The sequence below is a fragment of the Panthera leo genome, chromosome A1 (genome assembly GCF_018350215.1).
Source record: "Panthera leo isolate Ple1 chromosome A1, P.leo_Ple1_pat1.1, whole genome shotgun sequence".
Classification (NCBI taxonomy): Eukaryota; Metazoa; Chordata; class Mammalia; order Carnivora; family Felidae; genus Panthera; species Panthera leo.
The window spans coordinates 85,265,539-85,278,413 of record NC_056679.1 but is presented as its reverse complement, the minus strand read 5'-3'; the positions used below and the strand labels follow the sequence as shown (position 1 = coordinate 85,278,413).

The 12,875-nt window shown below is 33.9% G+C and overlaps 1 pseudogene; it reads right to left on the bottom strand.

Annotated features, from left to right (window-relative positions):
• Positions 1–10,291: 10,291 nt before the first annotated feature.
• On the bottom strand, positions 10,292–11,227 carry LOC122229620 (annotated as a pseudogene).
• Between the last annotated feature and the right edge of the window lie 1,648 nt (positions 11,228–12,875).

The window sequence follows — 12,875 nt, the reverse complement described above, 5'->3', positions numbered from 1 at the left end:
TTTTTTTTAAGTAAACAAAATTGATAACCCTCTAGCCAGTCTTCTCAAAAAGAAAAGGGAGATGACCCAAATAGATAAAATAATAGCTGAAAATGTCCTTGATTTGTAGAAGACAACAGCCATTCAGACCCAGGAAACACAAAGGATCTTTAACAATATGAACCCAAGATGGCCCACATCAAAACACATAATAATTACAATGATAAATAATAATGATAAAGCCAGATAATGTAAAAGTAATGATAGAACCAGAATATTAAAAATAGCAAGAGGGAAAAAAAAAACAAACAGTTATATAGAGGGAAATCCCCATAAGGTAATTAGCTATATTTCCACATTAACCTTACAAATCAGAAGGAAGTGGCCTGGTATATTCAAAGTGTTAGGGAGAAAAAAAAACATATATCTACAACAGAATAATCTATGTAGCAAGGTTATAACTTAGAATTGACTGAGGGACACCTGGGTGGCTTATGTTGCAGAGCCTTCTTGGGATTCCCCCACCCCCTTTCTCTTTTCCCCTCTCTTGACCACACACACTCTCTCTCTCTCAAAATAAATACGTAAACTTAAAAAAAATAAAATTTAAAAAGAATGAGAGAGAAAGTGTTTCTTAAACAAACAAAAGTTAAGGGTTCCTCACCACCTAACCAGTATTCCAGGAAATAAACAGAATTCTGTAAACATAAAGAAAAGACCACAAATACAAGAAAATTATAAAAGAAAAAAAATACATGAGCAAAAGCAGACATGCAGTAAGGATGATAGAATAATTACTTATATAGCCAGTATGAACTTTAAAACACAAAAATAGTAAATTTAATTATATCTATGAAATTAATCAAGAGATAAACCAAACAAAAGATGTAAAATGTAACATTGTATATACATAATACATGGAGGAGGGAGTAAAATTTTGTGCTTTTATAATGTGCTCAAAATTAAGCAATATCAAATTCATATAGATTGTTATACACATAAGATGTTATATATGAACCCAGTTGTTCATATATAAAAACCTTAACCATAATCAAAACCTTAACATAGAAACAAAAAAATAAATAAAGAGAAAGTTAGCCAAGAATAACACGAAAAGAAAGCCACCAAATCACAAAGGATGAGAACAAAAGAAAAAAGGAACTCAGAAGAACTACAGAAATAACCAGAAAGCAATTTATAAAATAGCAATTAGTACATACCCATGAATAATTACTCTGATTTCTTTAATGTTTATTTATTTTTGAAAGAGACAGAGACATAACATGAGTGGGTGAGGGGCAGAGAGAGAGGGAGACACAGAATCTGAAACAGGCTCCAGGCTCTGAGCTGTCAGCACAGAGCCCCATGCAGGACCTGAACTCACAAACCACGAGATCGTGACCTGAGCCAAAGTCGGATGCCCAACCTACTGAGCCACCCAGATGCCCTAAATGTAAATAAACTAAATGCTCCAATCAAAAGGTCTAGGGTAAATGAATGGATTAAGAAAAAAGAATCGTCATTTTTGTCCTGGCTACAGGAGATTCACTTCCCATCTACAAACACCAACTGCATGAAGGTGAAGAGGTGGAGAAAGAGAATCCATGCAAAAGGAAGTTAATATTGTAACAACATTTATATCTAACAAAATAGACATTGAGCAAAGACTTTTGCAAAAGACAAAGAAGAGTATTACATAGTAATAAAGAGATTAAGCTAACAAAAATATGGAACAATTATAAATATCTCAGTACCCAATATAGCAGCACCTAAATACATAAAGTAAATATTCACCGACTAAAGGGAGAATGTAACAGAATACAATAGTTGGAAACTTTAACACCCTCCTCACATTAATTACTAGATCATCTAGATAGAAACTCTAGAATGAAAGCAATAATTTTGAATGGCATATTAGATCAAATGAATGTAACAGATATATACAGAATATTCTATCCAAAGACAGGAGACTACGCATTCTTCTTAGGTAGACGTGAAACACTCTCTTGGTTACATCACATGTAAGGCCACAAAAAAAGTTTCAAATGTAAAGGAATTGAAATCATAACAAGCATTTTTTTTCCTGATCACAGCAGTATGAAACTTTAAATCAATTACAAGGAAAACTGAAAAACAAACAAACAAACAAAAAACATGGAGGCTAAACAACATGCTATCAAACAAGCAATGGGTGAATACAAATAAAAATAGAAACAGAAAGATCCAAAGACATTGGATGAAACAAAAGCAGTTTATGAGGGAAGTTTATAGTGATACAGGCCTACTTCAAGAAATAAATAAACTGGGGTGCCTGGGTGGCTCAGTTGATTAAGCATCTGACTTTGGTGCAAGTCATGATCTCATGATTCATGAGTTTGAGCCCCTCATCAGGCTCTCTGCTGTTAGTGCAGAGCCTGATTGGGATCCTCTATCCTGTCCCCATCTGTTCTCTATAATTAAGAGTTTTTTGGGGTTAGTTGGTTTTTTGTTGTCGTTGTTGTTTGTTGTTGTTGTTCTGAAAGAGTCTTTTTTGTCTCTTTTGTGTATCTGTTTCTTAAATTCCACATTTAAGTGACATCATGATACTTATCGTTCTCTGACTGACTTATTTCACTTAACACTATAATCTTTAGATCCATCCATGCTGCAAATGACAAAATTTCATTCTTTTAATGAGTAATATTCCATTGTATGTATGTATGTATATATATATATATATATATATATATATATATATATATATATATATAACACATTTTCTTCACCATTCATGTAACCATGTACAATTGGCTGCTTTCATATTTTGGCTATCATAAATAATGCTGAAAAAAGCATAGGGATGCATATATCCTTTTCAGTAAGTGTTTTCATATATTTTGGGCTAAAACTCAATAGTGGATTTAGTGGATAACATGGCAGTTTTATTTTGATTTTTTTGAGGAACCTCCATAATGTTTTCCACAGTGACTTCACCAGTTTGCATTCCTACCACAGTGCATAAGGGTTGCTTTTCTTCTATATCCTAGAGAACACATTATTTCTTGTGGTTTTGATTTTAGACATTCATAGACATGAGGTGATATCTTCTGTTTTCAATTTGCATTCTACCGATGATTGGAGTTGTTGAGCATCTTTACAAGTGTCTGCTGACCATCTGTATGTCTTCTTTGGAGAATTTTCTGTTCATGTTGTCTACCATTTTAAATGGATTATTTGTTTTTTGAGTGTTGAGTGGTATAAGATCTTTATATATTTTGGATGCTAACCCATTATGAGATATATCATTTGCAAATATCTTTTTCCATTTGGTAGGTTGCATTTTGTTTCATTTATTATTTCCTTTCCTGTGAAGAAGCTTCTTTATTTTGGTGTAGTCCCAATAGTTTGTTTTGCTTTTATTTCCCTTGGCTCAGGAGACATATCTAGAAAAAGGTTGCAATGGTCAATGTCAGAGAAATTACTGCCTGTGCTCTCGACTAGGATTTTTTGGTTTAGGTCTCAACTTAGTTCTGTAATATATTTTGAGTTTATTTTTGTGTATGGTGTAAGAAAGTGGTTAAGTTCATTATTTTACATGAGTCTGTCCAGATTTCCCAATCGACACCACTTGTTGAAGATATTGTATTTTTCCCATTAGATGTTCTTTCCTGATTTGTCAAAGATTAATTGACCATATTATTATGGGATGTGCCACACTAATTTATGAATACTGAACACTTGCACCCCAATCTTAAATTCCACTTGATCATGGTGAATGATTTTTTAATGTATTGTTGGATTCACTTTCCTAATATTTTGTTGAGGATTTTTGCATCTATGTTTATTAGAGATATTGGTGTGTAGTTCTCTCTCTCTCTCTCTCTCTCTCTCTCAGTAGCATTTTTATCTGGTCCTGGTATCAAAGTAATGTTAGCTTCATAGAAATAATTTGGAAGATTTCCTTTTATTTTTAGAACAAGTTGAGAAAAATGTATATTAACTCTTTTTTAAATGTTTGGTACAATCCACCTGTGAAGCTATCTGGTGTTGGACTTTTGTTTGTTGGGACTTTTATGATTATAGATTCAATTTCATTGTTAGTAATCAATGTGTTCAAGTTATCTATTCCTTCTTGATTCAGCTTTGGGTGTTTATATTCTTCTAGGAATGTATCAATCCTTCTAGTTGTTAAATTAATTGCTATGTAGATTATATATATATATATATATATATATATATATATATATATATTAACAATTGTTTGTATTCCTGGGGTGTTCTTTGTTATTTCTATTCTCTCACTTCTGATTTCGTTTGAGTTCTCTCTCTCTCTGTCTCTCTCTCTCTCTCTCTCTTTGTTTTTTGTTTGTTTTTTGTTTTGTTTATTGATGAAATGTTTATCAATTTTACTGATGTTTTCAGAGGACCAGATCCTGGTTTCATTGATCTATTCTTGTTGATCTATTCCGAAACTATTTTTAGTTTCGATTTTATTTATTTCTGCACTAATTTTATTATTTACTTCCATACACATGTTTAGGTTTTGTTTGTTCTTTTTCTAGCTCCTTTAGGTATAGGTAAGTTTGTTTATTTTGAGAGTTTTCTTGTTACTTGAGATAGGCATGCATTGCTATAAACTTCTGTCTTAGAACATCTATTGATGCATCCCAAAGATTTTAGATCACTGTGTTTTCATTTTTATTTCTCTCTATATATTTGTTGATTTCCTCTTTGGTTTCATGTTTTAACCATTCATTGCTTAGTAGCATGTTATCTAACCTGTGTTCTCTATTTGTGCTCTTTCAAGTTATTTTCTTATTGATTTCTTGTTTTGTAGCATTATGGTTGGAGATGATGCATGGTATGACTCTAGTCTTTTTGAATTTGGTAAGACTTGTTTTGTGGCCTAACATATGATCTATTCTGGAGACTGTTCCATGAATACTTGACAAATGTGTGTTCTGCTCCTTTAGGATAGAATATTATGAATATATCTGTTAAATCCAACTGATCGAATGTATCATTCAAAGCCACTCTTTCTTTATTGATTTTCTCTTTGGATGTAAGTGGGGTGTGTAAGTCCTTTACTATTACTGTATTACTATTGATTAATAGTATGTTATCAACTACTTTATGTATTTCTTTGCATCTGTGTTGAGTGAATAAATGTTCACAATTATTATATTTAATTTTTGTATCATTCCGTTTATGATTATATAATATCTTTTCTTATCACGTCCTAAATCTGTGTTTTAAAGTCTATTTTGTCCTATATAAATATTGCTATCCTGGCTTTCTTTTCACAACAATTTTCATTGATAAATGTTTCTCCATCCCTTCACTTTCAATCTGCAGGTGTGTTTATGTCTGCAATGTAGGCAACATATAGATGGGTCCGTGTTTGTGTGGGTTTTTTTGTTTGTTTTGTTTTGTTTTTTATCCATTCTGTTACCCTATGCCTTCTAATTGGAGCAGTTATTCCATTTATATTCAAAGTATTTTTTTTTCAAACTATTGATAGGTATGCATTTGTTGCCACTAATTACTTGTTTATGGTTGTTTTGTAGTTCTCTGTTTCTTTTTTCTCTTGTTCTCTTGTCTCATGGTTAATTTGTTTTATTTGATGATACACTTGGATTCCTTTGTCTTTGTCTTTTTGTGTATCTGTTACTGTTTTTTTTAATTTTTTTTGTTCCTATTAAGTTTGTAATAACATCTTTATACAGACATCTGTATTAACTTGATGGTCATTTACATTTGAACCCATTCTTTTCTCCCTTTCACATTTTAGATATATGGTGTCATACTTTATCCTTTTATCTTGTGAGCTGCTTGACTGATTTTTATAGATATACTTACTATACATGCTTTTGTGCATTCTACTATCCTTACTCCTACTTAAGTTCTTTCCTTCCCACTCAAAGTGTCTCCTTTAACATTTCTTACTTGGCTTATTTAATGGTCATTAATTACCCTAACTTTTGTTTGTCTTGGAAACTCTTTCTCTCCTGGTTTGAATGCTAGCCTTGCTGGATAAAGTCTTTTCGGCTACAAGATTTTTTTTTTCTTCCAACACTTTGACTATATTATGCCATTATCTTCTGGCCTGCAAAGTTTCTGCTGAAAGCTAAATCCTATAGTTTTATAGGAATGCCCTTGTATGTAGTTGTTTTCTTTTTATTTTGCTGATTTTAAGATTTTTTACTGCTTTTTGCCATTTTAATTACTATGTGTCTCCTTGTGTTTATTTTTGGGGGATGTCTATGTGTCCTGTATCTGGTTTCAGTTTGCTCCTCCAAATTTGGGGAATTTTTAGCTATTATTTCATCATATGATTTTTCTGCCCTCTTTTGTTTCTCTTCTCCTTCTGGGATCCTATAATGAGAGTGTTATTATCCTTAATGGTGTTGGTGAATTCTCTAAGTCTATTTTCATTTTGTATTAGTTTTTTTTTTCCTCTTGCCTGTTACACTTGATTGACTTTTATTACTCTGTCCTCCAGGCCACTAATCTATTCTCCTCCTTTATCTAGTCTACTATTTCTTCTATCTGGTGTATTGCTTTATTTATTTATTTTTTAGTTTCATTTATTGAATTATTTCTCTGTGGTCCGTTATGTTTTATTTTTGTCTCTTTGTTTAAGACCTCTATTCTCCTCTATTGTTTTCTCAAGTCCAGTGAATATCTTTATGATCATTACTTTAAATTCTCCATCAGGCATATTACTTATCCCCATTTTGCTCTGGTCTCTTGCTGTGATTTTTCCTGTTATTTCATTTGAAACATATTCCTGTATCCTCACTTTACCTAATGCCTAATTTTAGTACCTAATTTTAATTTTAATAGCTAATACCATTGTACCTAATACCTAATTTTACCTAATGTTCCTATGTATAGGGAAAGTCAGCTATGTCTCCTGCTCTTGAAATTAGTGACTTTATGAAGAAGAGACCCTGTAGTGTCCTAATGTTTAGTACCCCTTGTTCACCAGAACCTGAAATTTCAGGGATGTCTTTTATGCATGTTATGTGTACACTGCTATTGTGGCTGAGCTGCTTTTGCCTTTAGTCCAGCCATCTGCAATGGGTCTCTTTGCCTGTTGTGGATAGGGTTTGCTCCCTGTGGTGTTAGTGGGCCAGTCTGGGGCAACCTTGGAAGAGTTGAGTCATAACAGACATTTTTAAGAGATGTAGTATTCAAACTGCAGAGCATTTCCCTTTTTTCTCTCTGAGAAGCTTTCATTATTGGGCAGGGCCTACAGTTGTCTGTTCCCAGCCTACTGCTGGGGCCATAGTCTGATAGCTGTGTGTGGTTATATTTCCCTCTCCCCAGGAAAAGAGTCACTTTGGAGTGGTGTTGGCTGTTTCAGGACTGCTTGCACACTGCCAGGCTTATTACATCAATTTGGATGGACTCCAAGAGTGTACTGAAAGGGCAGATCTGCAGAAATTTGTGTGTGATATTAACAAGGTTTGCTTGGGTCTGCCCTGAGAGGAGACTCGGAGCTGGGATCTGGCTGGACAGAGTGTGTCCACAGGAGAATATGGGTGTGGAACAGTTGTGTTAGCAAGTTATGTAGCGAATGTATGTGCTAGGCTGATCCATGCAGGTGACCATGTATTTTGGCTGCAGAAGAAAATGGCACCCTCCAGATCCTTGATTCACAGACAAGTTTCCCACTGATCCCTGTCCCTCTAGCACACTCTGAGATTAGTAACAAATCTCTGTCTTGCACACCCAAGAAGTTTTTTGAACTGCTGTTTCCATGCTGTATCTCTGCAGGGCTATTTGTTATGCTGTCACTTTAAGGACAAGTAATCAATTTATTATCATTATTATTATTATTATTAATCATTACACTCTCAGCTCTCCCAGAGCAGAGCCCAATAATTTTTTAAATTCTAAGTTAATTCCCAGTGATTGCAGTAACTCATGAAATTTACCCCTCTGATTTTCAAAAACAGTGCTATGGGGATTTGTCTTTCCTATGTGGGCTTCTGGGTGTGAGAGTCTGTTTCTCTTCCCTTTCTATGACCATTGTGTTCCTTTCTGTTACAGACAGTCCCCTGTATGTTTAGCTCCTGAGTGCATCTCTTCCCTTCCTACTCTCTTCAAGGTGGCCTCTTCTCTATATTTAGTTATGGAGAGATTTTTCTGCCAGTCTTCAGGTCATTTTTATGGATTATTCTCACTCGTGAATATTATCTTGTATCGATGGTAAGAGGTGAAAGTATATTCTTCCTACTCCATCATCTTCCCTGGAAGGTCAATAAACAGACTTTAAGAAAAAATAGTGTTTGGGAAACTGGATAGCCAAATGAAAAGTGATGAAAATGGACAACTTTCTTACACCACACATGAAAACAAACACCAAATAAGTTAAGTCCTTAAATGTGAGAGTTGGATCCATAAAATTCCTAACATTAAACGTAATCATTGGCCTTAAAAACATATTTATGGACATGTCTCCTCAGGAAGGAGAAACAATAGAAAAAATAAACTGCTGGAACTTCAAAATAAAAAGCTTTAACACAGCAACAGAAACCATCAGCAAAAGAAACAGTCAACCTAGTTAATGGGAGAAGATATTTGCAAATTATATATACAATAAAAAGTTAATAATAAAAATACATAAAGAACATAGACAATTTAACATCATAAAACAAAGTATCCAATTTAAAAATGGGCAGAGTATCTGAATAGACTTTTGTCCAAATAGTTCAAACAGATGAGCAACAAATATATGAAAATATGCTCAACATCACTAATCATTGTGAAAATGTAAATAAAAACTACAATTTGATACCACCTCACACCAGTCAGAGTGACTCCTAAGTCAAACAAAAGAAATAACAATGGGGGAGCCTGGGTGGCTGTGTTGGTTAAGTGTCCGACTTTGGCTCATGTCATGATCTCACAGTTTGTGAGTTTGAGCCCCACATTGGGCACTGTGCTGACAGCTCAGAGCCTGGAGCCTGCTTTGGATTCTGTGTGCGTGTCTCTTTCTCTGCTCCTCTCCCACTTGCACTCTGTATCTCTCTCAAAAATAAATAAATATTTTTTAAAAAGTTTAAAAAAAGAAAGAAATAACAAGTGTTGGCAAGAATATGGTGAAAAGGGAAATTTTTGCACTATTGGTGGGAATGTATATAGGTGCAATCACTGTGAAAAACAATATGGAGGCTTCTACTAAAATAAAATTAGAAACATCATATGATACAATAATTGCTGTTATTTTTATTCACCCAAAGAAAATGAAAAGACTAATTTGAAAAGATGCATCCTTGTGGTTATTGCAGAATTATATTCAATAGTCAATATATGGATGCAACCCTAGTGTCCATTGATAGAGTGATAACATGGTATGTGTGTGTGTGTGTGTGTGTGTGTGTGTGTGCATGTGAGCGTGCATGTGTGTGTGATGCAGTATTACTCAGCCAGAGGAAAGAAAGATATCTTTCCATTTGCAACAACATAGATGGACCTATAAGGTATTATGCTGTGTGAAATTAGACAAATACAAAGATAGTAAGATTTCATTTATATATGGACCATAAAAAACAAGCAAACAGACTCCTAAATACAGAAAACAGACTTGTGGTTTCCAATGGGATGGTGGTGGGAGAATGAGCAAAATTGATCATGATGATTAATAGGTACAAATTTCCAATAATAAAATTAGTAAATCATGGAGCTAAAAAGAACATCATAAGGAATACAATCAATAATATTGTAATAACATTGTATGGTGACAGATAGTGACTACATTTATCACTGTGAGCATTGAGAAATGTATAGAATTGTCAAATCAATATGTTGTACACCTGACAGTAATATTACACTGTCTATTTTATCTCAATAATAGATTTTAATTAAAAAATTAAAAAGGAAACATCAAACTGGATAAAACAGTACTTCTTGGAGAAAATGAATGTCTGTGCCTCTTCCTATGTTCTACTCTCAGGTCAGGATGGTAGTCAAAAATTAGAATAAGCTTTCACTGCCTTCTTTGCCTCTGTGATGGAAAAATATAATGACAATAATCCTTGTTCACCTTTGTGGGTGATTTAATAAACATTATATACACTTCTATCTATTTGCTAACAAATACCTTTTATTCAAATATTTTTTATTAATGCATCTCTTTACTGAATTCCATTGTTTTGTTTCAAACACAATAAGATTATTGAAGATTTAATGGTTGGTTTCTAAAATAATCTATGTTTCTAAATAGACATTCTGTGTAGCTGAAGAAAGACTTTTATACCATAGACTTTTATTTCCACACTGGAACTGATTTTGGATAGAAAATACAGCAGTGATACCTCTTAAACTATTTTGGTGTTAGATACTTTCCCAAGACCTTCTTTACAGCTTTCATAACCTCCTTGTTTCTAAGGCTATAAATTACGGGGTTCAGCATGGGGTGAGAATAGTGTAGAAGATGGAGATACCCTGATCCAGTGCTGGGGTATGGGAGGAGCCAGGTGTCATGTACACCACTATCCCTGGTCCCAGGTAGAGACTCACTACAATCAGGTGAGAAGAGCATGCGGATAGGGATTTTTTTTCTCCCCTCAGGAGAGTGTATTCTGAGAACAGTGAGGAAAATTCGAATATAGGAGGTCACTATTAGACTAAAGGGGATGAGTATAAATATTATACTTACCACAAACAACATCATTTCATGGTGTGAAGTGTCCTCACAGGATAACTTCAGGATGGCTGGTATCTCACAGAAGAAATGATTTATCTTCAGACCACAGACAGAAAAACGCATGGTGTAGATGGTTTGAATGAGTGAATTTAGAGCAGCCCCAGTCCATTATGACACTGTTATTACCAAGCATACCTTAGAGTTTATGATAATTGTGTAATGAAGGGGGTTACAAACAGCCACAAATCAGTCATAGGACATAAAAGTTAGGAGAAGACACTCAGCACCACCTAGAGTTAGACAGAAGAACATTTGTACTCCACAGCCAATGTAAGAGATGCTGTGCTTCCCTAAGGAATGGTTGATAACCATCTTAGGAACCAAACTGGAAATATAGAACAAATCAATGATGGAAAGCTGACTGAGCAAGAAGTACATAGGGGTGCTGAGGTGGGAGTCCACCCAGATCAGAAAGATGAGTATGGAATTCCCTTTGAGGGTAATGAAGTAGATGAGAAGAATGAGGTAGACCAGGAAGCTGACATACTGGAACTCAGGGAAGAGACCCAAGAAGATGAAATCTGTAGTGGATGTGTCATTTAATTTTGCCATATCCCAACCTCATCAGTGGCAGCTGTTGTGTGGTAAGAGGAAAGCATAGGTCATCTGTTACATCTTATGTCTTGTTATGAGCTTTTGATTTTATACTTTTTTTTTCTATCCATTATTCCTTCTACCTCTTCACAGACCCAAATAGCATGTAAAACATATTGAGAATCTTCTAGGTTGAAGAATATATGGATAATTCAGGAGAGTTGCACACAGCTTGGAGAAAGCATGGTGGAACCTCTGTGTTCTTTCCCATATGTCTTGCTCTACACATGTCTGCCATCTAAATGTTAATATGCATCCTCTATTATATCTTTTTATAATAAACAGGTAATACAGTTAAAAAATCTTGAGGTTTTCACATTTAAACGTATTATGTGATAAATATTATATGTAATTATTTTACTCCACTATTTAAAATGTGTTTCAAAAAAAATAAATAAAATGTGTTTCACATCTATATTATTATAGTACTCACCCAAGAAATTAAAACCCATTATTTGGAATTTCCTGAAACAACTATCCTCCACAGTTTTTTGTGTCATTTTAGTTTTGAATTGTCAAAGAAACCATATTCCCAAGTATCTTACATAGATTTTCTTCCACTCTGTGTAATTTATCCCTTTCTCAATCTTTTATAGTCATTGCAAAATTAACTACATATTTTGCATGTTCAAAATTTTTAAGAGTTTAAAAACAACAACATCAAAGCAATAAACCATGCACAAGACCCTTCCAAGAACAGAATTCTGTATGATTGCATATATAAAATTCATCCTGATCTTAAGGGATTCAACCTTTTGGAACAACTTGGTCTACCTGCCTATTCTGAGCTCATTTCTGTATTTCCAACAACTTTTTAAATACATTCACCAGATACCCTGACAACACTTTCAACTCATCATGACAAAAGTGATCTCAGCCATTTATGCCATTACCACTCCATTACTATAAACATTCAGGCTTAACTCTTGAGACCACTTTGATTTCCTTGCTTTCTATATTTAATCCAGTTACTTGTCCCAGCCATATTAAGCTAAGTATTTGTAACACACACATCTTCTTTCCAAACCTATTATTTCACTCAATTCTAAGTTTTTAATGCTCATTTTCCTGAATTTCTAGTCTCTTTTCCCTTCAAATCATAATCATCTTAAACCATACTTGTGATCAAGTCACTCTTTGGGGCAACTGTGAACCTGACCTGTTTTCCCTTGTAGGTTAAAGACTTTTTTCCTTGCTGCTTTCATGATTCTTTCCTTGTCTGTGTACTGTGTGAATTTAATTCTGAAATGCTTTGGTAATAGTTTATTTTTTTGAATTTAATAAGTTGGATTTTGTTGTATATTGATGTATGTGTTTCTTCCCCAAATTAAGGAAGTTTTCAACTATAATTGTTTAAAAATCTTCTGCTCCCCTTTCTCTCTCTTCATCTTCTAGACTCCTACAATATTAGGAGTGTTCCTCTTTAATAAGTTTCTGAGTTCTCTAAATTACATATCATGATATTTTGCCTTTATTTTTCTTTTTTCAGCTTTATTATTTTCCATAACTTTATTTTCCATACCACTGATTTGCTGTTTTCTTCATCCATCCTTGCTTTCATGGCACCTTTAGAGATTGCAACTTGGTTATAGTATTTTTAATTATG